This window comes from Chelonia mydas, chromosome 14 (genome assembly GCF_015237465.2).
Source record: "Chelonia mydas isolate rCheMyd1 chromosome 14, rCheMyd1.pri.v2, whole genome shotgun sequence".
Taxonomy (NCBI): Eukaryota; Metazoa; Chordata; order Testudines; family Cheloniidae; genus Chelonia; species Chelonia mydas.
The window spans coordinates 29532105-29556711 of record NC_051254.2 but is presented as its reverse complement, the minus strand read 5'-3'; the positions used below and the strand labels follow the sequence as shown (position 1 = coordinate 29556711).

Here is a 24607-nt window from a genome sequence, read left to right as displayed (position 1 = left end):
CTAATAAGGCTCCTCTCTCTCTCTCTCTCTCTCTCTCTCCATTGGCCAAGAGCGCCAAAAATGGGCGGGTCGTGGGGCGGAGTCACCGCGAGGTTTAAAGCGCAGCCGGGCGGAGGCCGCTGAGGCTGGGCAGGCTCCGGGCGCGGACGGTCGCTGCTGAGCCGGTGAGAAACGTGCAACCCGCGCCGGGCTCATGGGGGGAACGCCGGGACACGGGGGGGCAGGGGCTGGAACCCCCCTGAACCCCCTCCCCGCCTGAACCCCGACTCGAGGGTCGCTCCCCCTAAGGGACTCCCTCCCCCTCTCCGCGCTGGGGAGGCGGGGGGCCCTCTGTCCCTCGCCTCTAATTCCCAGGTTTCTGGTGCTTGAGTTTTGCTGATGCCCACGTCCTGGAAGGGAAGGAGCTGTCCCTGCCCGGCAAGCCGGACCTCTGCCTGCATGAAGTCTCTGCTGTTTAACTGATTTCAGATTCCTGCCCCTGGTTGGAGCTGAATTCACACTGCTGCGGGGTGGCGGGGGGGACAGTCTCTCAGAGCCCCACAAGTCTTGTCCATCCCAGCGGCCTTTCAACCCTCTGGCTCTCTGTCTGTGCATGCTCAGTGTAGTCCAGGGGTTCTCAAACTGGGGGTCGTGAGGTTATTATGTGGGGGTCATGAGCTGTCAGCCTCCACCCCCAAACCCTGCTTCACCTCCAACCGTTATAACAGTGTTAAATATATTAAAGTGGTTTTTAATTGATAACGGGGGTGGGGGGGTTGCACTCAGAGGCTTGCTGTGTGGAAGGGGTCACCAGGACAAAAGTTTGAGAACCACTGGATAATCCATTTGGTTCTTGGGCTGGAGGCACAAACCTAAAAGGAGACGCACACGCTTTTGCGTCTCCTGTTCTCCTTTTTGCTCCGGCTGGTGAGGCTGCAGGGGTAGCTGCTGCCCCTGTCCCAGGCTGGGTAGGGGGAAGGGAGGGACAAGGACCCTGGGCTGGAAGCACTGGGAATGAATTCTCAGGCAATCAGATTGTGGGGCGTGACACCAGGAGCATGGGCGAGGGTATGAAGCCAGAGAACTGGGTGGGGAATGGAGGGGCAACAGCTCCGGAGCCCATTGGGGTGGCATGGGGACAGGGGTGCTTGGGAGAGACACCACTGGTCACAATCCTGTAAGTGGGGACTGGATGAACACGAGTGAATGTCACCACGTGCCTGAGGGATTCCAGCAGGCCAGGGCCAAGGACTGAAGTGAGATCCCTCTATCTGGTCCCTCCAGGGCCTGGTGAGGGGATATAAGGGGGGAATCCTGATACGGGGACCCCACAACTGGTTCTAAACAAAGAAGGCAATGTCTTGACTGACAGGTCTGGGAGGAACTGTCCGAGCTCCCCTTAGAGAGAAGCTTGCCACGTTCAGACAATCTGCATGGGGCCAGGAGGTGACCAGCCCTGCAAACCAGCTGCCCAGCCACCCCAGAGGGGCCTGATCCCAACCCAGCGCTTGCCTGGAGCCCAGGTGGATCCAGCAGCTTCTCCCTCTGCCGGGGCACCGCAGTCCACAGGGCATCTTCATGGCAGGGATGGGCCTGACACAGCCCCAGGTACCGCACTTCTCTGCCCGGGACGGGGATGGGGAGAGGCTAAACACGGACCCTGCAGAGCTGAGCGGCAGCAAGTGGAGCTGGCTGGTCCCTGGGCGGATCCCCCCATTGGGATCTGCTGCAGCTGCTCTTGGGGGGACAGGGAAGGGGCCCTATGGCCAGGCAGGGGGCGCAGCTGTGTGTGCAATGGGTGCAGGGGCTGGAGTTGGGGGGGAGGTTGTGGGAACTGGGGTGGGTGAGATGGGGGATTTCACAGCAGCTGTAACTAGTGGACTGAAATGGTTCAATTGACTTTTTTTTAGGAAAAATTGGGTGTTTGATTTAAGGCAAGTTTTTCTGGAAATTGTCGGCTTTAATAGAAAACATTCACTGTCTTCCTGGAAAATTCAAAAACCAAAAATTCTTCTGTTTTCAATCATTCTGGACTAATTTTTTCTGATTCTGGTAGAAGATTTTGGCGGGGTTGGCCATTTTTGTCAGAAGTTTTTCTTGTTCTAGCCCTCCTGGATGGGGAGAAAAGCTTGAAAAGGTGACCCCTAAAGGCTCCACCACCAGGAGATCAAGAACAGAACCCAAAGTTGTTTTCAAAATCTCATCTTGTTTAAGCCAATCTGATGGTTTTGTGGGGCTCTGACTTGTGATTTTTGGTCACTGGGGGTTGGCCACATGGGCTAGAACCAGCTTGGCCAGGATCCAGATGTTAACCCCGGTGTAGAGGGCCCTGGCAGTGGCCCAAACCCAGCAGCTGTGGGGGACAGGAGAGAGCTTTGATGTGTTCCCTGAGGTTCAAATTAGCAAGAGAAGCGGCCGGGGAGACGCATTCTAAACTGGGGGATCAGTGACATTCAGGGTGAGGCAACTGTGACGAAGTGGGACTGTTCTTAATGTTTCCTCTGAATAGTGTGGGGGTGCCTCAGTTTCCCCTAGGCAGTTCTTAAGTATCTAGGTGGTGGGATAAGGGTGTATGATCAGTGCAGAGCCCTAGAGGGCAGGTGTGTGCAGGGGTCTGGACAGAGAGAATGGCCGACACCCTGTTTCCTGGCAACTAAGGGCCCGGGCCCTTCCCCCCTGCAAGGTGAGAGCTAAAGGGTGGGAGAACAAAGGAATCAGGTGACCTCCTGGCCCGGGAAAGGGACAGAGGAGGAGGGGCTGGAGGGAGTTCCAGTTTGGGGCTGCTGGGGAGTGGAGTGAAGGGCAGACATGGTTGTCTGGTTCACTGCCCCACAAAATGGACCCAGCTGAGGGGTCCCGTTCTCTGCACCTACAAGCTCTGTTTTAGACCATGTTCCTGTCACCTAATAAACCTCTGTTTTACTGGTTGGCTGAGAGTCATGTCTGACTGCGGAGTTGGGGGGCAAGACCTTTTGGCTTCCCCAGGACCCCGCCTGGGTGGACTCGCTGTGGGAAGTGCAGGGAGGGGCAGAGAGGATGCTAAATGCTCCGAGGTCAGACCCAGGAAGGTGGAAGCTGTGTGAGCTGTGTGTCCTGCAGACAGTCTGCTCACAGAAAGGAGACTTCCCCAGAGTCCTGACTGGCTTCATAGGGAGCAGTTCCAGAGCGTCGCCCAGGGACTCCGTGAGAACTGGTGGCAGTGGTGGGATGTACTGCACCCCATGGATGGCACTTCCTGCACTAAGTGGCTGAGGAGCAGTAACACAAAGGGGGATTGATGAGGACCAGGTGTGCTGAAGGCTCAGAGAGGAGCGGTTTCAGGGGGCGGTTAACCCCTGGGAGTGCGTGACCAGCGAGAAGGTCTGTGCAGTAATGGGGTCCCCCTGGGGACTGTGGTGAGCAGTCTCAGGGGTGGAGGAGCCTGTGGCTTGGCCCTGGGAGAGAGAAGGACTTTTGCAGTGACAGGTTCCCCTGGGAATTGCAGCGAGCGGTCCAAGGGGCGGAGGAGTCTGCAGCTCGACCCTGGCAAAGAGGTGGTGACCTCGAGAAGGGCTGGCACATTAGGGGTTCTCCCTGGAAACCGTGGGGAGCTGAGAGCACACAGGCCTGTGAGTCCGCAACAACTTGGGAAGAGCGGAGTGATGGCCTGTCACCGTCTCCTTAAGAAGGACATTGTAACCCTGTGCAGAAAGAGGGGGTTGAGCATTGGAAAGTTCACCAAAGCAGAGTTAATCGTGCAGCTGGAGGAGGATGACCGCTCTAAGGGACAGATTCCTGACCCCAAATGGAGCTATAGCAGGATCTGGGAGCAGCTGGAGTGGTAGCCAGGCATCCCCAAGACTCCAGTCCCCGACCAGACGAGGGTCTTCACGATCGGGTTCCCCATCGGGGGATCGGAGAAGGATGGGATTGGAGCTGAGTCCGAGAGAACAAGAGGACCGTGAGAGACAGTGGGAGCCCGAGAAAGAGCTGCAGAAGCAGCAGCAGCATGAACTGGCGGTGGGGGAGCGGAGAGGCTTAGGCCTCCCAGGGGTGAGTGGGGATAGACCCCGGGGTGCCAGCTCCATAGGGAGCCTCGAGACTAAATTGCTGCCCCTGGTTAAGGAGGGGGGGATGTGGATGCCCACCTCACTGCCTTTGAGCAGGCTGGCGATTTGAACCAGGGGGACCCTGCGGAAAAGCCCCAGTGTCTAGCTCCCTTGCTGGGTCCCAAGGCCATAGACTCCGTCAGCCAGATGGGTGGGGAGGTGGACAGGCTCCTACTCCTGACCCCAACCTATATGTCTCTGTGAAGTTTCCTGGGGCCAGGCCCCTCGGACCTCCAGTGGGAGCGGAAGGTGACGGTCAATGGGGAGACATTCCTGGGACGGCGAGGTCCTGGGACAGAGAGAACTGTTGTCAGGCCCTGGGTAGTGCAGCCTCAGATGCTGAGGGGCTGGGTGAGCTGGGTGAGGGTCCCAGGGATGAAGCCCCTCGCCCTGCCTATGGCCCAGATCCCTGTGCAGACCCAGGAGGGGTCGGGCTGGCTGGCCGTTGGCGTTCTCCAGGATATCAGCTGTGAGACCCTGTTATGGGGTGACTGTGTCTCTTTGGGACAGGATCCAGGCCCTGTTCCTGTAACTGCCAAGGGTTTGAATTTGAATGCAGGGAACCAATCAGCAGAGAGGGAAATGGTCAGTGAAAATGCAGATGACCTGGCTGGCAGCAGGGAGGAGCTGCTAGGCTCAGGCTGCCTGCCTGCCTGTAACCAGCCCCCTGGGGCTGGGTGGGACAGAGAGATGCTCCCCACCCCCTTGCACACCGGAGAGGGGGCTCACACTGGCTCTGATGCAGTGAGGAAAGCAGCGAGCTTGCTGCCTATCCCCACTGGGACAGTAAGGGCAGTGCTGAGCACAGTGGGAGCTGAGACTCCAGCTGAGTGAGGGGAGACACAGGCAGGGCAGGGCATCTGTTGGGAGTGGCAAGGTGCTTGGTAAGGAAAGTCTGGATGAGCCTAGGCAGCCTTGTGAACTGATGGCTTTGTCTAGTCATCAGGGTGAGAAGACGAGGAGAGTGGAAGATGAGTGTCCCTGGACCTTACCTGTTAGCTGGGTGGAGAATTGTGACAGTGAAGGAAACGTGCTTGTGTCTGTCAGGGGTATTGACTTGCCTAGGGAGAGAGCTACCCTGATCTCCAAGCAGTTGTCTGTGACCAGCCTTGTGTGCTGGGACAAGGGGAAAGAGATCCCAAGCTGTGGGTCTGGGAAAGGAGAAAGTGTGTCCGGCTCTTCTTTGTCTGTGGAGCAGACAGAAGGGGCCTTTCAGCCTGTGATGGTTGAGGGTCGTGCAGTTGTTTCTGGATTCAGCTAAAGCCCAGGAAGGGAAGGGTCCTAAGTTTGGGTCTGCTCGGGAGAATGGCCCTGTAACTAAGTCGCATCCAGTCAGTGTCTAAGTAAAATCCCAGAGCCCAGACAAGTCTGCTGCTTGTGTTTTGCCTGTTGCTAGTGTGTGGCAAAGGGAAGGAGACGGCTTCTGACCTTTTATCTAGGAAGCCTGTAAGTCTGCCTGAAAGGCGATTGGGTAGGAATCCGCCTGATGGGCCAGAGGTGATTCTGGATGTAAGGGAGACCCAGAAAGAGTCTGTTGTTGCTCAGGAAAGTGTTCCTCTAAAGCAAGCCCTCGGTGAAGAGGGTAAAGGCAGAATTTCTGTGAGGGTGAATTGTCGCAGAGACAAGCCCGAGGGAAAGGAATCCTCATGGAGTCTTTGCAAGGAGTTTACTGCCACTGAAGGGTGTGAAAGTGATTTAAGCAAGAAAGTCTCTGTTCCTAACAGCCAGAAATGTTCTGTTGTGAATGAAGCCACTGACTTTCCTGTTGAAAGATCCAGGGTGGAGAGCTTCGAGAAGGTCTCAGATGGAGTGAAAGCTGTTAAGAAAGTTAAACAGTCTTCTAACCAAGTGGCTGTGTTTGGCCAGCTTGTTGGGGAGACAAGGTTGTTGAGAAAGGAATGTCTCCATGTGAGTTGTGTCAGTGAACAGTATGTGGCCCAGGTCAAGAGGGGGGCTCTTAACCAAGAGAGCCAGAATTGCAGGCCTCCAGACTGGAGCGCTGGGAGAAGACCCGATTCCAGTTTGACCCCTGGGGGTTTTGGGGTGGCCAAAGGGCACAGGCCGCATAAACCTTCCCACATGTGGCCTGCGAATGCTATCGACCACCCCCGACCTAAGGGAGGGCGTGAAACTGGAAGGCTCTGGGGTAAATCCCACCAAGGAACGGGAGAGATGCTGGGGCATCCATGGGAACATTGATGGCTTCGAAGTTCCCCAGGTCACTGGCTAAAGTGACCCCGCTCAGTTCGATCTCGAAGGGGGGAGAGATGTGACGAAGTGGGACTGTTCTTAATGTTTCCTCTGAGGAGTGTGGGGGTGCCTCAGTTTCCCCTAAGCAGTTCTTAAGTATCTAGAGGGTGGGAGAAGGGTGTATGATCTTTGCAGAGCCCTAGAGGGCAGGTGTGTGCAGGGGTCTGGACCCAGACAATGGCCAACACCCTGTTTCCTGGCCACTGATGGCCTGGGCCCTTCCCCCCTGCAAGATGAGAGCTAAAGGGTTGAAGAACAAAGGAATCGGGTGACCTCCTGGCCCGGGAAAGGGACAAAGCCCAGAGGAGGAGGGGCTGGAGGGGGATTCAGTTTGGGGCTGGCTGGGGACATGGAGTGAAGTGCAGACGGGGTTCTCTGGCTCACTGCCCCCCAAAATGGACCCAGCTGAGGGGTCCTGTTCTCTGCACCTGAAAGCTCTGTGTTAGACCATGTTCCTGTCATCTAATAAACCTTCTGTTTTACTGGCTGGCTGAGTCCCGTCTGACTGCGGAGTTGGGGGGCAGGACCCTCTGGCTTCCCCAAGACCCCGCCTGGGCGGACTCGCTGTGGGAAGTGCATGGAGGGGCAGAGGATGCTGAATGCTCCGAGGTCAGACCCAGGAAGGTGGAGCCGGGTGAGCTGGGTGTCCTGCAGACAGGCTGCTCCCAGAGAGGAGACTGCCCCAGAGTCCTGCCTGGCTTCATGGGGAGCAGCTCCAGAGCATCGCCCAGGGACTCCGGGACACCCCCCGAGCCCGGAGAGGGGAAGAGGGAGGGAGAGGGGACGGAGCCCCCACCCCCCAGCCTGGAGAGGGGGAGGGGAGAGAGAGGGAGAGGGGACGGAAGCCTCCTCCCATCAGCCAGGAAGCGGAAGGGACAGGGAGAGGGAGAGGGGACGGAGGCCTCCCCCCCCAGCCCGGAGAGGGAGAGGGAGAGGGGACGGAGGCCTCCCCCCGCAGCCCGGAGAGGGGGAGGGGAGGGAGAGAGGACGGAGGCCTCCCCCCCCAGCCCGGGGAGGGGCAGGGGACAGAGGCCTCCCCCCCCCAGCCTGGAGAGGGGGAGGGGGAGGGGACAGAGGCCTCCCCCCCCCCAGCCCGGAGAAGGGGAGGGGGAGGAGACGGAATTCTCAGTGGAAGCTGGCAGCTGGCCAATGAATTCCAGTAAAATGTGACCGAGGTTAAACTCCCCCTGGTGGGCGGGTTGCAGGGTTGCGGGACAAACTCATCGGCCGCCCCTCTCTCTCTCTCTCTCCATTGGCCACAAGCGCCAGGATGGGCGGGGCGGGGGTGGAGTCTGCGCGAGGCTTTAAAGGGCCCCGGAGCGCGGGGGTGGAGCCTCGCAGAGGACGGGCAGGCTCCAGGCGCGGACGGTCGCTGCTGAGCCGGTGAGACACGTGCAACCCGTGCCGGGCTCGTGGGGGGAGCGCCGGACACGGGGGGCAGGGGCTGGAACCCCCCCGAACCCTCCTCCACCCTTACCCCGACTCGTGGGCTGGGCATCGTCTCCATTCCCCCTCTCCGGACTGGGGGGGCTCTCTATTCCCCCACTCCTCCCTTTCCCCTCCCTCTCTCCGAGTGGGGGGGGGGCCCTCTCTCATGTCTCACCCCCCCCGCTCTGCCTCTGTCCCCCCCCTTTCTCCCTCTCCGGGCTGGGGGGGCCCTCTGTCCTCTCTTCCTCTACTCTCCGGGCTGCGCGGGGGGGGGGTGCCTCCCCTCCCTTTGTCTCCTCTCTGGGCTGGGGGGGCTCTCTTTTTCCCCCTTTCTTCTCCTCTGGGGGCAGGGCTTGTCTTAGGTGTCTGGTGGTTCTCCCCACCCCTCTGCTCTGCTCGCTGGGGATGGGGCACCTGTGTGCAGCATGGAGCTACCTGGGTCCTTCCCCTCCCATGGCCCCAAGCCGAGGGGGCGGGGGCATCAGCGCACTGTTGCCCCCTGTCCCCCGCAATGTTGGGAGGCCCCAGGCTGGGCTTCCCACAGGCATCCTGCCCTTGTCTGCGTTCCCAATGAAAAAGGGGAAGGAAAGGGCCACTCCCACAATTTCCCCGCCCCTCCCCACCCCACTGTGGGGAAAGTTTTGGACATGAAGTTTTAATGGTTCTGTTGCCCACTGGGTGGGCACTTGGCCTTAGAAAATTACTGAAGTGTAAATCGATAAGTTGATTAAAATTGCTCATTTCAATTGAGGCGTTGGACTTGGTGATTTAATTGCCTTGATTTTACTCAATCCATTCTGGTTCTCTCCCCCTGCCCACCAACTCCCCACTCCTGCTAGGATTCTCGACTTGCTCTCGATTGCAGGAGGTATGTGTGGGGAGGGAGGGCTTTTTCCTCCTATCAACCCCAACTGGGTGCCTGTCACGCGTGGGTGGTGCCCAGTGGGTGGGGTCCATAGCAGATCAGGTCTCTGAAGCCCTGGGGGATGGAGGGGCCGATGGCGTCTAAGGGGGTTCAATCATCATGGCACCGCCTCTGGCAGGGGGTTGGGCTGTTGGGCAGGGAACGAGAAACCACAAATCGTGACCCTCCCCCCCACACTGACCTGTCCTGCCGGGTCCGTCTCGACTTTCAGATCGGCTGGAGAGTCCGGAGCAGGGTGTGCAGGGAGCCAGGGCCAGGACCCCGGCCCCAGCTCGGCTTCGCTGCTGCTGAATCGGACCCAGTCACAGAGAGGAGCCGACCACAGCCCAGCGTCTCCAGCAGAGTGTGTGGCCTGAGTGTGGCTGAGAGAGACAATGGGGGGGCCAGCAGCTGGACCTGCTGGGGACGAAGAGCCACTGCAGGAGTGGCCTATTGAGGGCCATGGACACCTGGAGACTGGAGGGGAGCCAGGTAATGGGGTGTCGCTGCCTGGGAACAGGCTGGAGAGAGACACTGAGGCTGCCCCACATGGGGCCAGGCTCTCAGTGGCAGCAGCCAGTGCCCAGCAACCCCCCGTCTGTGGGCAGCAGGGACTGGATCACCCCCAGGGGCTCTCAGGGCACCGATCCCTGGCTCACAGCTGCTGTCTGGCGCACACAGCGGTGGCCGTGGGGCTGTGCAGGGCCCTCCTGGGCTGGGTGTGTCAGACCCCCTGTGACAGCCCTGGCCCATCTCTGCCAGGTTCGTTCTCCCCCCTTCTGCTATGTATGGCCAGTGTGAGACCCCAGTGTGTGGGGACAGGGGCACTCGGCAGTATGGGCCCAGCCAGTGCTCGGCAGGGGGGAGAATGGGGGTGAAGATGGTGGGGGGGCAGTTGGAGCAACTGCCACCAGGACATGCAGGTCCTTATCTCTGCGCCCCTGAGCTCACCAGGCCTCCTGGCAGCCGGGCTGGGAGTGCCCAGGGGAGGGCACTGGGCTGAGGGGAAGGAGGGGCTGTTCTGCCTGACCCTCCGGGCTCCTCTCCCAGAGCGTCTGACGGAAGGAGCAATCGACAGAATGGTGCATGTTCGAGTCCAGTGGTTCTCAGCCTTTCCAGACGACTGTCGCCCTGTCAGGAGGCTGATTTGTCTTGCACTCTCCTAAGTTTCATCTCACTTGAAAACCACTTGCTTCCAAAATCGGACATAAAAATACAAAAGTGTCACAGCCACTATTCCTGAAAAATTGCTGAGTCTCTCTGATTGTTGCGTATTTAATTATGAAATAGATCAATTGGACTATCAACGCTGTACCTTTCCGTGTATAGTCTATCGAGCAGTATAAACGAGTCATTGTCTGTATGAAATTTTAGCTTGTACTGACTTAGTGCTTTTTATGTAGCCTGTCGTAACACGAGGCAAATTTCTCGAAGAGTTGATGTGCCCCGTGGAAGACCTCTGCTTACCCCCAGGGGTACACGAACCGGTGGGTGAGAACCACTGTTCTAAGGCATCTCCAGTCCTGGTGCCGTGGGGGAGACGTGTCCTCACGGCCCTGCCTGACGGGTCTTTCTGTTTCAGATCCTTGTCCTAACTGCAGGAGATGTAACTACAAGACATGTACAATTGTGCTCGCAGTCGCCCTCGCAACCATGTTCTTAGTTCTCATCATTGTCCTGGCAGGTGAGTTCTCACCCTTCTCTTCCCTCTCTCTGCACATCCCATTCCCCGTGGAGCCACCACAGTCAGTCTCTCCTCCTGGCCTGTCTGGCTTCTGCCCCTGGGACAGAGGATTCCTGGGGGATGTTCCTCCAAGACCCTTCTCCTGCTCCCTCCCAGACCCCTGCACCTGGGCACCCTCTGTGTCGGGACTGACATTAGCTCCCCCTAGCCCATCTCTGAGCACTTTGGGTCCAAGTCACTGTTGCCGGGCCCCAGGCACGGTCACTGATACCCGTGCAGAGTGGGGGTGATTGACGGTGCAGGGCAGCAATGAGCTGGGCCCTCTGCCTGCAGCGTGTCGCCCTGAGGTGCCAGCCTGGCCTTCCTGCATCCCTGGGTCGTGCCCGGTGCTGGGCAGGTTCTGGCGTGTCACTGAAATGAGCCATGGAACGCAGTACCGACACCTCCCTTAACACAGTGTGAAACCCACCCATTGGTGACCTCGGCAGGGCAGGGTCTCGTCGCGCTGTTGACGTCCCCGCCTGCACAGACAGCGTGTGCGAGCGCAGATGGCAGCTGTTTGTGGTGAGCATGAACCTGGCTGGCTGCGCTGGACAGGCCGGGCAGCGGGCGTTCGGTCTCCTGAAGGGAAGGGAGTTTCTTCCCATCTTCATCTCAACCTGCCTGTCCAGGGAAGCAAAGCGCAGAGCAGGGGGAGGGGGCAGCAGTCCAGGCTAGCAGAACTCCTTGGGGTACTAGACCTGGCAAATCATGTTGAAGTTAATCTCCTACCCATTAATTATTGCCCCTCTGCTGGCCCCCTGGTAACTTTCCCCTCCCTCTGCAGCTCTCTCCCCATCCCGTGTTGTAACGCTGAGCTTGGGCCCAGCTCTCTGTCCTGGGCTTCATGGCATGAGCGGTTTGTCAGCTTCATCCCTGTTGAATGTGAACCCAAGAGAGGGAGAGCACAGTCAGATAACCTCCCTCTGGGGCTGGATTCCCAGCATCCTCCTGGCTCCCTCACAGCCTTTCAGTACCCACCCTGGTTCGAGGGGTCTCAGAAGCCTGGGGCGCAGGGGCTGATCTCCCCCTTTTCTCCTCGTTGGCGGGTGGCGGGTCTCCCTCACACCACGTGTCGCTGTCTCATTCTCAGTGTGGAGACCTAAGCTTCCGTCAGCTGATCTGGGACCCCTGCTGGCCTCACGTGCCCAGACCGCTGGATCGGATACCGAGGGAAATGCTACTATTTTTCTGAGGCCGAAAGGAACTGGACCTACAGCCTGACCTACTGCTCTGCGCTCAGCGCCTCCCTGGCTGAGATCAACAGTGAGCAGGAAATGGTGAGAGATGCTCGAATTGCAACGTACTGGTCTTGGCTCAGCAGCTGCTGCAGGAGAACCTGGGCTCGAGGAGCAGCTCTGAGAAATGAGCTTCCAGTTGCTGAATGTCAGGCCTGGCTGGCTGGCCCGGGGCACCTCTAGTGTCCGTGTCTGACTGCAGGGATCACTCACTGTCAGCCCTCTCAAAAGGAGACCGCCCCTTTCTCAGGCTAGGCTGGCTTGAGTGTCTTCTGGGTGGCATGGGGCCAAAGGGGTACTGAGATCCCAGATTGACTTGAAGAGCCAGTGCTCTTGGGTAGCCAGATGAGGATGTGGGGGCTCCTCTTAGCCCTGGCCCCTTCTGGCTGAGGATTTGGTGGCTCTACTCTCATCCCTGGCCCTTCCCAGTATCCCTTATTGAGCTCAGCTGGGCTCTTTCCTTCCCCTTCCCCTGTGATGGGGAGGGGAGCTCAGCTGTTCTGTAAGGCGAGGCTTTGACACAGAATGTGGCCTTCTATGGAGAGGTGCGGGGCAGCTTAGACCCAGTAGCACCCAAGAGCTGCTCCAGCCCAGGGCAGATTGGTGTGAGGGGGAGCTGGGTTTGGGATGGGAAAGTTAATACTGAATTACCCAGAGCTGGGCAAGAGGGAGGCGAAACTCCCCAGCTGTTCCCTGAAAACAGAGCCCTTCAGTGTATCCCTGTGATTCTCTGGTGCACAGAGCCTGTGCTCTGACCACACCTCTCCCTCTGCTGTTTTTAGGCTTTCCTCCTGCGCTATAAAGGCAAATTTGACCACTGGATTGGCCTCCGGAGGGACCCTGGGCAGCTCTGGAAATGGGCCAATGGCACCAAATTCAACAACCTGTAAGTCCTCTGTGAATTCCCTGGGCTTTGGGTCCCTGGCGTCTGAGATAGCGAGTTCAGGCCGACTCACCAGTCAGTGCTATGTACTCTGTGTATTAGTGATGGGTGGAAGCAAGTGTTGTCTGCTGGGAGACTGGCCAAAGCTTTCAGATCTGTCTGGCTTTAGTGGGGCCATCTGCGTTAAACATGCCTGATAGTCACAAATGCTGAGTGCCTGGGGCTGCCATGAGAAGTGGGGTACAGTAGAGATGGCCCAGACGACATCCCAAGAGGGATTTCAGTGGGATCTGGGTGGGATCAAATAACCAAACCCCAGTTGAGCCGATAGCAGGGTTTGACCCTGGACCATCAGCACTGAAAGAACGGCAGAGTAGGTCACGCTGGCGGGGGAGGGGCACTACGTGTCCAGGAAAGCATAGAGTAAAGTACAGTAAAAATCTTAAACAAATCCAACTGTATGCTAACATGTCTCAGAATAGAAATTCCACGCTTGAAGAATAAGAATCTAGCAGCAGGAGTATACTACTGACCAGGATGGTGACTGAAATTTATAGAGATTAGAGAGGCTACAAAAGCAGAAAACCGAATAATAATGGGGGTTTTCAACTGTCCCCATATTGTCTGGGAACATGTTCCCTCTGGATGGGATGCAGAGAAGTGATTTTTAGACACCATCAATGACGGCTTGTTGGAGCAGCTAATCCTGGCACCATAAGGGAAGGGGCAATTCTTGATTTAGGCCTAAGCGGAGCACAGGGTCCGGTCCAAGTGGGGAATGTAGCTGAACTGCTCAGTAATAGTGACCATAATGTAATTAAATTTTACATCCTTGTGGGGGGGGGAAATGCCAGGTGGTTAGAGGCAAAAAACGAGCATCCTTTAAAAAACGTTAGGAAAGGGATAGAGAAAAAGTTATAAAATATCATCATGCCACTGTATAAATCCATGGTACCCCTACACCTGGAACACTGTGCGCAGATCTGGTTGCCCCATCTCAAAAAGGATCTATGAGAATTGGAAATGGTACAGAGGCAGGCAACGAAAATGATTAGAGATATGGAACAGCTCCCATATGAGGGGAAACGACTAAGGGGGGGATATAAGAGGTCTATAAAATCATGAGTGGGGTCGAGAAAGTGAAGAGGGAAGTGTTATTTACTCCTTCACATAATGCAAGAACTGGCAGTCACACAATTAAATGAAAAAAGAAAAGGAGGACTTGTGGCACCTTAGAGACTAACCAATTTAGTTGAGAATCAGCTTTCGTGAGCTACAGCTCACTTCATCGGATGCATTCAGTGGAAAATAACAATGAGTAAATTTCTATACACACAGAACATGAAAAAATGGGTGTTCAACATGCATACTGTAAGGAGTGTGATCACTTAAGATGAGCTATTACCAGCAGAGGAGTGGGGTGGGGGGAGAGAGAGAAAACCTTTTGAAGTGATAATCAAGGTGGGCCATTTCCAGTACATTTCCAGGAGTTAACATGAGCGTCTGAGGAACAGTGGGGGAGCGGGGGAAGAAATAAACAAGGGGAAATAGAACATGAAAAAATGGGTGTTTAAAACTATTTCCCCTTGTTTATTTCTCCCCCCCGCTCCCCCACTGTTCCTCAGATGCTCATGTTAACTCCTGGAAATGTACTGGAAATGGCCCACCTTGATTATCACTTCAAAAGGTTTTCTCTCTCTCCCCCCACCCCACTCCTCTGCTGGTAATAGCTCATCTTAAGTGATCACACTCCTTACAGTATGCATGTTGAACACCCATTTTTTCATGTTCTGTGTGTATAGAAATTTACTCACTGTTATTTTCCACTGAATGCATCCGATGAAGTGAGCTGTAGCTCACGAAAGCTTATGCTCAACTAAATTGATTAGTCTCTAAGGTGCCACAAGTCCTCCTTTTCTCTTTGCGAATACAGACTAACACGGCTGCTACTCTGAAACCTGCCACAATTCAATGAATAGGCAGCAGGTCTGACACAAACAAAAGGAAGTATTTCTTCACACAACACAGTCAATCTGTGGAGCTTGTTGCCAGGGGATGTTGTGAAGGCCAAGAGTATAACTTTGTTCAAACAAGAAGTAGACAAGTTCACAGAGGATAGCTCGACCAGTTCCTATCAGCCAGGATGGTCAGGGATGCAACCCCATGCTCTGAGTGTCCATAAACATCTGACTGCCAGAAGCTGGGTGTGAATGGGATGGATCACTCGATACTGACCTTGTTCTGTTCATTCCCTCGGAAGCACCTATCGCTGGCCAGTATCGGAGGAAAGGACACTGGGCTAGATGGGCCATTGGTCTGACCCAGTGTGACCAGTCTTAGGTACTTACAGCCGAATGGCATTTTTAAAAAAGCCCTTTGCGATTGATGGGAAGCTGGAAAATGTGCCCAGAGGAGCCTTAGAAAACAAGTCAGTTGATGACCTGTTGTTTGATCCCAGCCAGATATTTTCACATATTCCAGCAAGGATGCACTGATGTCGGCAGCAGTCTGTCTTTGTGATTGCATCATGAGCCCATCTGTTAGCAGGCCTGTTTGGGGTCTGTCCACACCGCAGCTGGCACCATGCCATTGCAGAGAAACTAAATGAATTCTTTGCAGCAGTCTTCATGGCTGAGCATGTGAGGGAGATTCCCAAACCTGAGCCGTCCTTTTTAGGTGACAAATCTGAGGAACTGTCCCAGATGGAGGTGTCATTAGAGGAGGTTTTGGAACAAATTGAGAAACTAAACAGTAACAAGTCACCAGGACCAGGAACTCAAAGGTGAAATTGCAGGACTACTAACTGTAGTCTGTAACCTATCATTTAAATCCGCTTCTGTACCCGATGACTGGAGGATAGCTAATGTGACGCCAATTTACCGGAACTGGGTAAACAGGCATCTCAGTGGGGTGTTAACCCTGAAATCTGCCACCCTGCGGGCGCCCACCCCAGCAGAAGGCTCTGGGTGCATCATTGCCATCCCATCAGAGCTCTTCTGGGGTGATGCTGGTGGGGGAGCCACCCACAGCCATCTGCTCAGGTGGCTTTGGGCTGGGCTCTCCCTTCTCTGGGACAGATCTCACTCCGAGCCAGAGGCTGGTGGCCTGAGGGCAGGGAGATCCCAGCCTGCCCAAAGAGTAGTGCTGGGCCTCCTCCCAGCCCAGCACATGACTACTGTGAGTAGCCAGGATGGGACCATGGGGGAGGATTTGCCTGTGGGCCTGGATCCCACCCTATTCCCAGGTGGGAAGTGCTGGCCTCCAGCTCTCACGGGAAGCTCTGTGTGAGTGGCTGGGGTCACACCATGGCCGCCGGGTTTGTGCTGCTGGCATTTCACTCCAGCCGCCCCCTGCAATACAGCCTGTCCTGACAGGCCTCTGGCCTGAGAGCTGATGTAAACTGTCCAGGGAGCCCTGGACCCAGCTCTTCTGTGCGGCGTTACTGCTGCTCCTCGCCACGCTGAGAGTCACCTGGAACCTGCGCCCGGGGCAGTTTGGGTGGGTTGGGCCTGCAGGGGCCCATCCAGACCCAGCTGGATGTGTGGGGCGGGGAAGAGTAGGATCTGGGTTAATACCCACCCGGCATAAGTGCTCCATGGAGGTCTGTTGATCTTCGAACCTTTCCTGGCCTTGCTGCCCCACTGCCCCCTTTCTAGCTGGGGCCTGTGGCAGGTGCAGGAAGGGGAATCGTGAGGGGCTGTGAGTGCAGCAGCTCCCTGCACTGTGCGAGAGCGTCTCTCCCTGCCTGTGACTGATGGGAAATGTCCAACTCCTGCCTGACACCAGCTCCCTGGCTTCTGTCTTGCAGGTTTCCGATCGGAGGAGCAGGAGACTGCGCGTATCTGAACGGTGTGAATGGGGTCAGCAGCTTGCGATGCGCCAGTGAGAGACCCTGGATCTGCACCAAACCCGATGCATTTACACAGGCACAGGAGGCTGCCGTGGAAGGGGGCTGGTAACAAGAGTATTATAGAATCTAGCCCTGGAAAAGCCTGACTGTGATTTCTTGTGACCATCACATCTGAGCAATTCCGGAATATCGGGGAATGCTCTGAGCATCACTGGGCAGAGCACTGTGGACTCAGGTGAAAACCAGAGATGCTATTTGCACATCTTGTCCCCCCACCTGTGCCGTCTCTTTTTCCGCCAGTGGAACGGCTCAAATCCAGCCTTTCCAACCTCCCTCAGCTGGACCAGGAACTCTGCCTAACTGAGCCAAGGCACCAGCCTCAGCTTTCGCTGCCCTGACATTCCCCCACAGAAGCTTTTCACTACAGAAAATTATCTATGGAATCTTTGAAAAATATTCATCATTCCCATTCGGTGGTCTGGAATAGAGCTGAGGGGCGATGTTCTACATTCCCGCGTGCCCCCCCCCCCCAGGAACTTTTTAACAAAGTTTTTTTATGGGTCAGTTTTTGGGGTCTTTTGGAAACCCAATTGATTTTGAAGTTTACAGGTTTACACCTCCAGTTCCTTTTTTTGTTGTTGTTGCCAGATATTGCTTTGGATAAAAGCATGAACGTTTTAAACTGGTTTTAATTTTCCATTTTTAGTTTTAAGAGCGCTGCACCTGCCAAGGGAGTAGACCCCCTGTTACACTCCTCGTGGGACACCTAGGGCCTGGAACGTAGGAGTAAGAGGAGAAATGTCTGTTCTCTCCCTTCCTGGAGCCCAGTGGGTTTGAAAAGGGCAGGGAGGGGATCGGTGTGACACAGACAGACCAGGTGCCAGGTCATGCCAAAGTCCCCATGTCTCAAGGGGACCCTGAGAAATACACAGCGGGGATCAGGCTGGCTCACCTGTGTGTTAAGATAGGTATTAGCGTTATAAGACTGTGTTCAGCCTTTATTGAATGCTTGTGAGCTGCTGCAGCATTAATCTCATTTCTTCTGACCTCTGTATCCCACATTGTAAGGTAATATTGGAGCATTTGTTTTGGCAGCCTCTGTGACTGTGTAAATCACCAGACAGGAGAGTGAATTAAGGCATTCAGGAGTGTGAAGTGCTGATCTCCAGCAGCTCAGAGCACAGGGGAGGAGGTGGGATACAAGAAGGAACTGACTCTAGCTTGTTGATGCTGGGGGCAGGGTTTTCTAGGCATAAGCAAGAGTTCCCCAGCTGCTTAGCCTGGGTTAGCCCTAAAGGACACAGAGTTTACAATGGACCAGTGATACACAGACTGCAGCTCATGAGCTGCAAGTGACTCTTTGATGTGTCTCCTGCCGCTCTTTGTAGCACATGATATTAAAACACTGTGATTTCATTGTTAACCAGTCAGGATGCTTTTACTATGTTATTAGCCACTAAGTTATCTGCTGCGAGCATTTATATAAAAACCTAAATATTTCCCCTGCCCTTCTGTTTAAATATGAGTAGCGCTATCGTAAATGAAACAAGGAATTCACGCTACTGTGGCTCTTTTGGTTAAGGTTGATCACTAATTTCGCTCCTGAACGACTGAGCTCGGAGCATCACTGCTATAGATGCTTCTGTTACCTTCTGAAACTTTGTAGCTTAGTTGTGTATGTATGTTCACCTGCTTTAGCCTTGTAAATAAATCTTATTTCCTTTTTAATAAAGTGTCATAGAATAAGACTGGCTACATGCGCGGTCTTTGGTGTGATGTCTAAGGTGCAGTTCACCTGGGGGTCCTGGACCTGTGGGACTGGGAGTAACCTGAATACTGTTGTGATTCTGAGAGTAAGAGACCATCTGTCTCTCAAAGGCAGGCTCACCTGGGTTGCGAGACAGATCGGAGAACCCAAGGGGACTGCATGGCTAGGCTGTTACCATGCCGGAGGAGGTTACCCTGCATGTTTGGTTGGTGAAATCTATGTCTAGAATTCTCAGCCAGTTTGGATTTGTGCCCTGGTTCCCAGCAGTCTGCCCTGAGGTTGGCGCGCACTCTCTCAAGACACTGCAGACAGCGCTATTGCACGGCCTTGGCTTCAGTTCCCTCCTTGCAGGAGAGAGGAGCTGAGCCTGCCCAGAGATGGAGTTTGGGGGAAAGACGTATGTGTCCCAGGGACCCCTTGGTGCCAAGTGGCAGGCAGCACAGAAGGTTTTCCAGGAATCCCCTGGGTCTGATCTTTACATCAGTAGTTTTAAACCTTTCCAGATGACGGTACCTCTTTCAGGACCAGTGTAAACAAGTCACTATCTGAAATTTTAGTTTGTACTGACTTCGCTAGTGCTTTTTATGTAGCCTGTTTTAAAACTAGGTAAATATCTAGGTGAGTTGATGTATCCCCTGGAAGACCTCTGCATATGGCCAGGAGTACATGTACCCCTGGTTGAGAACCAGTGGTCTACATAATAGTTCACCAAAGTGGGCATGCGAGGTCTGTATCAAGAGCCAGTAGCCCAATGGTCACCATAATCGGAGCAAGACCTCTGTACGGATACTATGTAAGGAGCTGTGCCTCTAGACTGACAATGATGCCCTTAAGGTCTTGGAGTTAAGGCAGGTCACGGGAGGTGATGTACCCCAGATGCTCCTTTCAGACAGGAGGCAACTGAGGTTACCTCCCTGTCTGGCCATCCGTGTATTGTGTGCCTGATGTTGGATGTCTCTTTGCGCACTGAGCCAGGTGCAAAATTAGATTGCAAAATCCACAAAAAAGGAAATCTACAGGAAGAAACTAACAGCAGGGGGCTGTGTGTGTGTCCATCTGTGGTGTTTAAGCATAAAGACAAAGGATCGGTCTGATCTCTCTCGGTGTGCAGAGACATACTGGATCCTTCCCCTCAGAGACAAACTGACCGTACGCATGTCTCATGAAAGAAGGGTCCGAGCCTGCCTGGCTGTGAAGTGCTGCAAGGATTTCGGGTGAGCTGTACTTGGTTAGACAGGAGAATACCTTGTTAGTTCAGTTTAGGCTCTAGAACGCATGTTATGACTTTGTTATATGTAACCATTTGTTTCCAACACTTCCACTTGACTCTTGGCTTTGTTGAACTGAGGCGTGATTTCGCTGTGAGCCTATGGCAGCGCTGTGTGTTAAGTGGAGCAGTGATCTGAGCTGGACCTGGTAAGCTGGGGCCGAGGATGTTACTGTTCCTTTGGAAATAGTGAATCTGTGAATCCTGCCAGTGCCCAGGGGACCAGGGACTGGACGCTCCAGACAGATGCTCAGAGGGCTGGAGGGCAGAGTGGGCCTATTGCTACCCTGCAGTGACGGCAGGCCCAGCAGCGAGTGCGTGTGGCCAGTGGAGTTGGGGAGCTGACCCCTGGCAGGCACTGACAAGGCTCCCTCAGGCAAAGGGCAGGTGGTGGCGAGGTGCCTCCCAGCCCCGGGTACCCGGGTACATTGCAGGGTATTAACTTACTGCAGGTTTGGGGCAGTTAAAAATTACACCCCAAGGCCCCAGCCCAGTGAGGAGGACCGAGGAGAGGAACTGTGACTGCGCGGGGCACCTGAGTCCCAGCACCGCCCAGAGTTCTGCTCTGCCTAAAGCCACAGTCCCGCCCCGTGAGTAGGGCTTTACCAAATTCATGACCATGAAAAATGCATCACAGACTGTGAAATCTGGTCTCCCCTGTGAAATCTGGCTCGGCGGGAGAGCGGGGGAATATGTCACAGAACTGCCACCCTTACGTCTACGCTGCCTTCAGAGCTGGGCGGCCAGAGAGCAGCAGCTGCTGGTCTGGTGCCCAGCTCTCAAGGCAGCACTGCTGCCAGCAACAGTGCAGAAGTGAGGGTGGCATCGTGGGGGGTGGGGAAGGGCCAACCTTATGGGTGGGTGATGCGGGCAACTGCCCCGAGCGCGGTGGTCAGGAGGGAACCCCACCAACCGCCAGCTCCAGGCCCTTTTAACCTCTGAGTGCTGGACCCTGGAACGGGGGAGGGGCAGGGCTGGGAGCGTCCCGGGCAGGGGCTCCTACCGTGTGCCAGGCTCTAGCTGCAAGTTCGGGCTGGGCTGGGGAGGAACAGGACCTCGTCCCCCGCATGGGCTGCTCCCAGGGCCAGATCAGAGCCACCTCCAGGAACCTCCCCCAGCAGCAGAAAGCTCCGTGGCTGCCGGCCGGGAGCCCAGCTCTGAAGGTAGCACCACTGCCAGGAGCAGTGCCGAAGTCAGGGGAGCGATACCGTGACACCCCTCCCCCAATAGCCTTGAGACCCCCCCCTTGACCCTCTTCTGGGATGGGATCCACACAGTTACAACAGGGTGACATTTCAGATTGAAATAGCTAAAACTGTGAAATTTAAAAGACTTTTAAAAATCTCATGACCATGAAATTTACCAAACTGGATGGGTGAATTTGGTAGGGCCCTACCCAGGAGACTAAACAGGGGGGTACTTCACATTACAGATACACAAATGTGGATCCTCAGTTGCACTGTTTATATCACGGCCGCTTCTTTCTGGCAGATCCATTTGAGCTCCGCGGCACACGTCTCAGACAGAACCTGGCTGCCTTTTATCCACCCGCAGCTGTTCCCAGCAGCAGAGCCTGAGAAGCTGCAGAGAGAGAGAGAGTCCGTGTCACTGTGGGTCCCTGTAACAAGGAAAGGCCCAGGGGTGAGTCTTTCCTCCCCCTCCCTGTACTGGGAAGCTGGGCTCTGGTGTTGTCCTTCATCTCTAACTTCCCTGCGGAGCGTCAGTCGAGAAGACGTCCCAGGCTGTGAGGTGAGTTAGGGCAGTGGCTCTCAACCTTTCCAGACCACTGCACCCCTTTCAGGAGTCTGATTTGTCTTGCGTACCCCAAGTTTCACCTGACTTAAAAACGACTTGCTTAGAAAATCAGACCTAAAAATACAAATATTGCCACAGCCACTATTGCTGAAAAATGGCTGACTCTCATTTGTACCACACAATTATAAAATAAATCCATTGGAAATAAGTATTGTACTTACATGTCAGGGTGTAGCGTATAGAACAGTGTAAACAAGTCAGTGTCTGTCTGAAATTTTAGTTTGCACTGACTTCGCTAGTGCTTTTTATGTAGCCCGTTGTAAAACTAGGCCAATATCTAGATGAGTTGACCTACTCCTCGGAAGACCTCTGTGTACCCCAGGGTTACGTGTACCCCTGCTTGAGAACCACAGAGTTAGGGGGTCTGGAGCAAGGACCATACGAGGCTGAATCCCGTGGGGTGGGTGACCTGGTACTTGTTCATTGGAAGCGCTACCTTGATCTCCTGCATCTCAGCTTTCCTTTAAAAACAAAGTCTGATGGGTGAGAGGAAACCTGCACCGTGCGACCTGGGTAACGGGACAGCTGCAGGGAGCTGAGGACTTGTCCCGATGAATGGTTAGGGCTGGATTCACAAAGGGACTTAAGAGGCTAATGGCCACTTCAGGCACCTCTGTCTCTTGGAGTGGGAAGTTCCTTGGAGAATTCCACTGGGTGGGAGACTCAGCTGTGAAGGGAGGGGCGGGCAGGAGCATCTCATCAACCCAAGATTGGAATAACTGAAGTATTGTTCCTTTTACACAGAGCCTCAGCTCTTTGGAACCTCTGCAAACGCTTTAGCCACGTGTTTAACTCCATCCGTAGGAGTAGCCTTGGATGGCAGTGGGAGGGCTCAGGTGCGTAAGTGTTTGCAGGATGGGTGCTCAGGGCAGTCCCTGACACCAGGGCAAAGCGGATGTGAAGTGCCACTGTCTGGATTTGGGAGCCTGCCTGCACACCGAACTCACTCGGCGCTGGGTGCATGACTGCAAGGCGCTGGGCTGGGGAAAATCAGCCCCGGGTGGTTATTTCGAGTAGAAAACCAGAGCCACTTCTGGGGTCTTTCAGCTTCTAATGCCCTTTCCCTTCTGCAGCTGGATTTCAACGTATGATAAAATCCCTCTCGATGCCAAGTCAGTGCCATAAATCACTGGACTGGGTGCAGGAATCAGTAGGCGACGTTCTCTGGCCTGGGTTATGCCAGGGCTCAGACTAAATTATTCTTCCCAAAACTTTTAAAAGCTGAGCCCCCTCCTCAAGGCAAAGAAACCAATCGTGCCCCTCACCCGTCAGCAATGTGTTAGCGACCCCACCCCCCCATTTTCATGTACTCGTCTTCAAACCCCACCCTTCCCACCATGGCTAGCCCTTCCCCATGCTTCAGGAGACACTGGAGTAGATGATCATAACCTTTCCCTCTAACCTTAAGACCTGAGGGACCCCATCCTGGAGCATCTTAAAAATCCCAGTTCCCAGACTCTGGAACAGGGGCTGCTTTGCCGGGCTCACCTTTCTCCCTCCGTCACGTTGGCCGATGGGGATAATGAGCCTGGAGATCTCATTCCCGCTGCTCTGAGTGGTGCCAATGTGCACATGACCCAACTCAGCTCTTCCTGTATCCCAGGAACGTCTTCATCTTCTGGGATCCTCATGGCAGCAGTGGGATGATTTAACGGAGTCCCTTAGTAATGGGGCCTTTCTCTCTCTTTTGTTTCAGAGCCAGCGTCCTGGAACCATCTCATGGTGCGTGGAGTGGTGGGGGTGGTGGGGGAGCTGGTCTCACTATACCTATGTGGGTTTTGGAAAGGTAGAGGGAAAGTGTTTGCCTACCCGCGACTCGTCTTCAGCAAGCTGCTGACTCATCCCTCCCGGCAGCCTGGAAGTCTGCAGGATTCACAGGAATCTGAGCTCACCTCAGTGTGTGACAGGGACGGGGACTAGGCCCAGGGAATTAGAAAAAGGAATCGAGACCCAGCCCTGGAGAATGGGGAAGGAGACCTGCTCATGGAGGACAGACGCTTCACCCAGGAACCCAGAGGAAGGGATCCATTAGGTGGGGACACGGGTGTGGCCCAGGAAACTGGAGCAGCATTGCCAATCCTCCAGGATGACCGGGAGTCTGCAGGAATTAAAGATTAATTTTTAATTAAAGATTATGTCATGTGATAAAATCTTCAGGAATACGTGCAATTAAAATTGGCAACCCTAAACCGGAGTTGTAGGGAGGGACTCATTAAATGGAGACAGACTTGGGCTGGGGAACCAGCTAGAAGAGCTGATCCCTCTTACGATGCCCCTCAATGGTGGGGACTAGACTGGGCGAAACTTTTCATCTAAACCTATTTTAGATTCAGCAGTTTGCGAATTCATATCCAGTCTGCTGAATTGTTCACGTCCAGCCCCTCCCCCCGTTCTTAAAAAGTCGAAGCATTTCGTTTAGACACTTTCCAAACAAACCATTTTGAGTTTTCAGTTTGAAACAATTTTTTGTTTAAAAATGTCCTTCAGTTTTATTTTAAAAATTCAAAACGTTACAACCCTTGAAATGTTCCTGGGTCTTTTTGTTTGTTTTTTTTTAAAAAAGCTTTTTGGTTCATCAAAAATTTGGAAAAATGTTTTGTTCAACCTGAAACCAGCTTTTTCCATCTTTTTTTTTGGAATTGCCAGTGACCAGAAAATTCTGTTTGCCCAGCTCCAGGGGTGGGTGAGGATTTTAGCGGTTATATTGTGGGTCTCTGAGTCTCCTTGTTGCTCAAAGTTTTCTTACTGTAACAAATTTATTTGAGACGATGGCAGGATGGGCAAAAGCTTCCTACAAGTCGGGGGGGTGTGGGGGGAGCTGCTGGCACCCAAACTGTGGCCTAGCCCCTGTGCCATCCCTTCTCCTTGACGTCTGGCCCCCTCAAACCACCCCTTTCCGAGGCCCCCCCTCTTGCCGCCTTTCTCCCTGAGCCCCCACTTCATGCCCCTCCTTGCCCCCAAACCCCCCCCCGCCGCTCCCTTCTCTCTCTCTTCATCCAGTCGCTCACAGTTATGGCCAGTAAAAAGTGGTGGGCCCTGGTCCCCCCCTGTTTGGCACCCCTGGCTGAGAGTGGGAGAGGATGAAGAACTCCTTTCAAATATAACTCCCCCCCCGCCCCCCACCTCACAAAAGCACAATTTGCCAGCAACAGCAAAACATGCACCTAACCAACCCGGGCCAGTCACGCTGTGTTGTGTGTGACATTCCCATCCTGGGGCGGTTTATGTCTTTGTGAATGTGAACCCTGCAGGCCTGGGTGTTTCTCTGCGTAATGTGACCTCAGGGCTCCTGATGAGAGCCGTTGTTTGTAAATGTTTCAGTAGCAGACATATTTATCATTCATGGACAGACAGACATTTATTCATAATTAGAACTGGTCAAAAATAGCGGGGGTGGGGAGGGTCATGAAAATT

At 54.6% G+C, this 24607-nt stretch overlaps 1 protein-coding gene and 1 pseudogene across 1 annotated transcript in view; one reads left to right on the top strand and one right to left on the bottom strand.

The window, feature by feature from the left end:
• The window catches only part of LOC119567445 (maestro heat-like repeat-containing protein family member 1), an 850842-nt gene that overhangs the window by 810779 nt on the left and 15456 nt on the right, over positions 1–24607 (bottom strand). The gene's annotated exons all lie outside the window — the stretch shown is intronic.
• LOC119567652 lies at positions 94–23319 on the top strand (annotated as a pseudogene).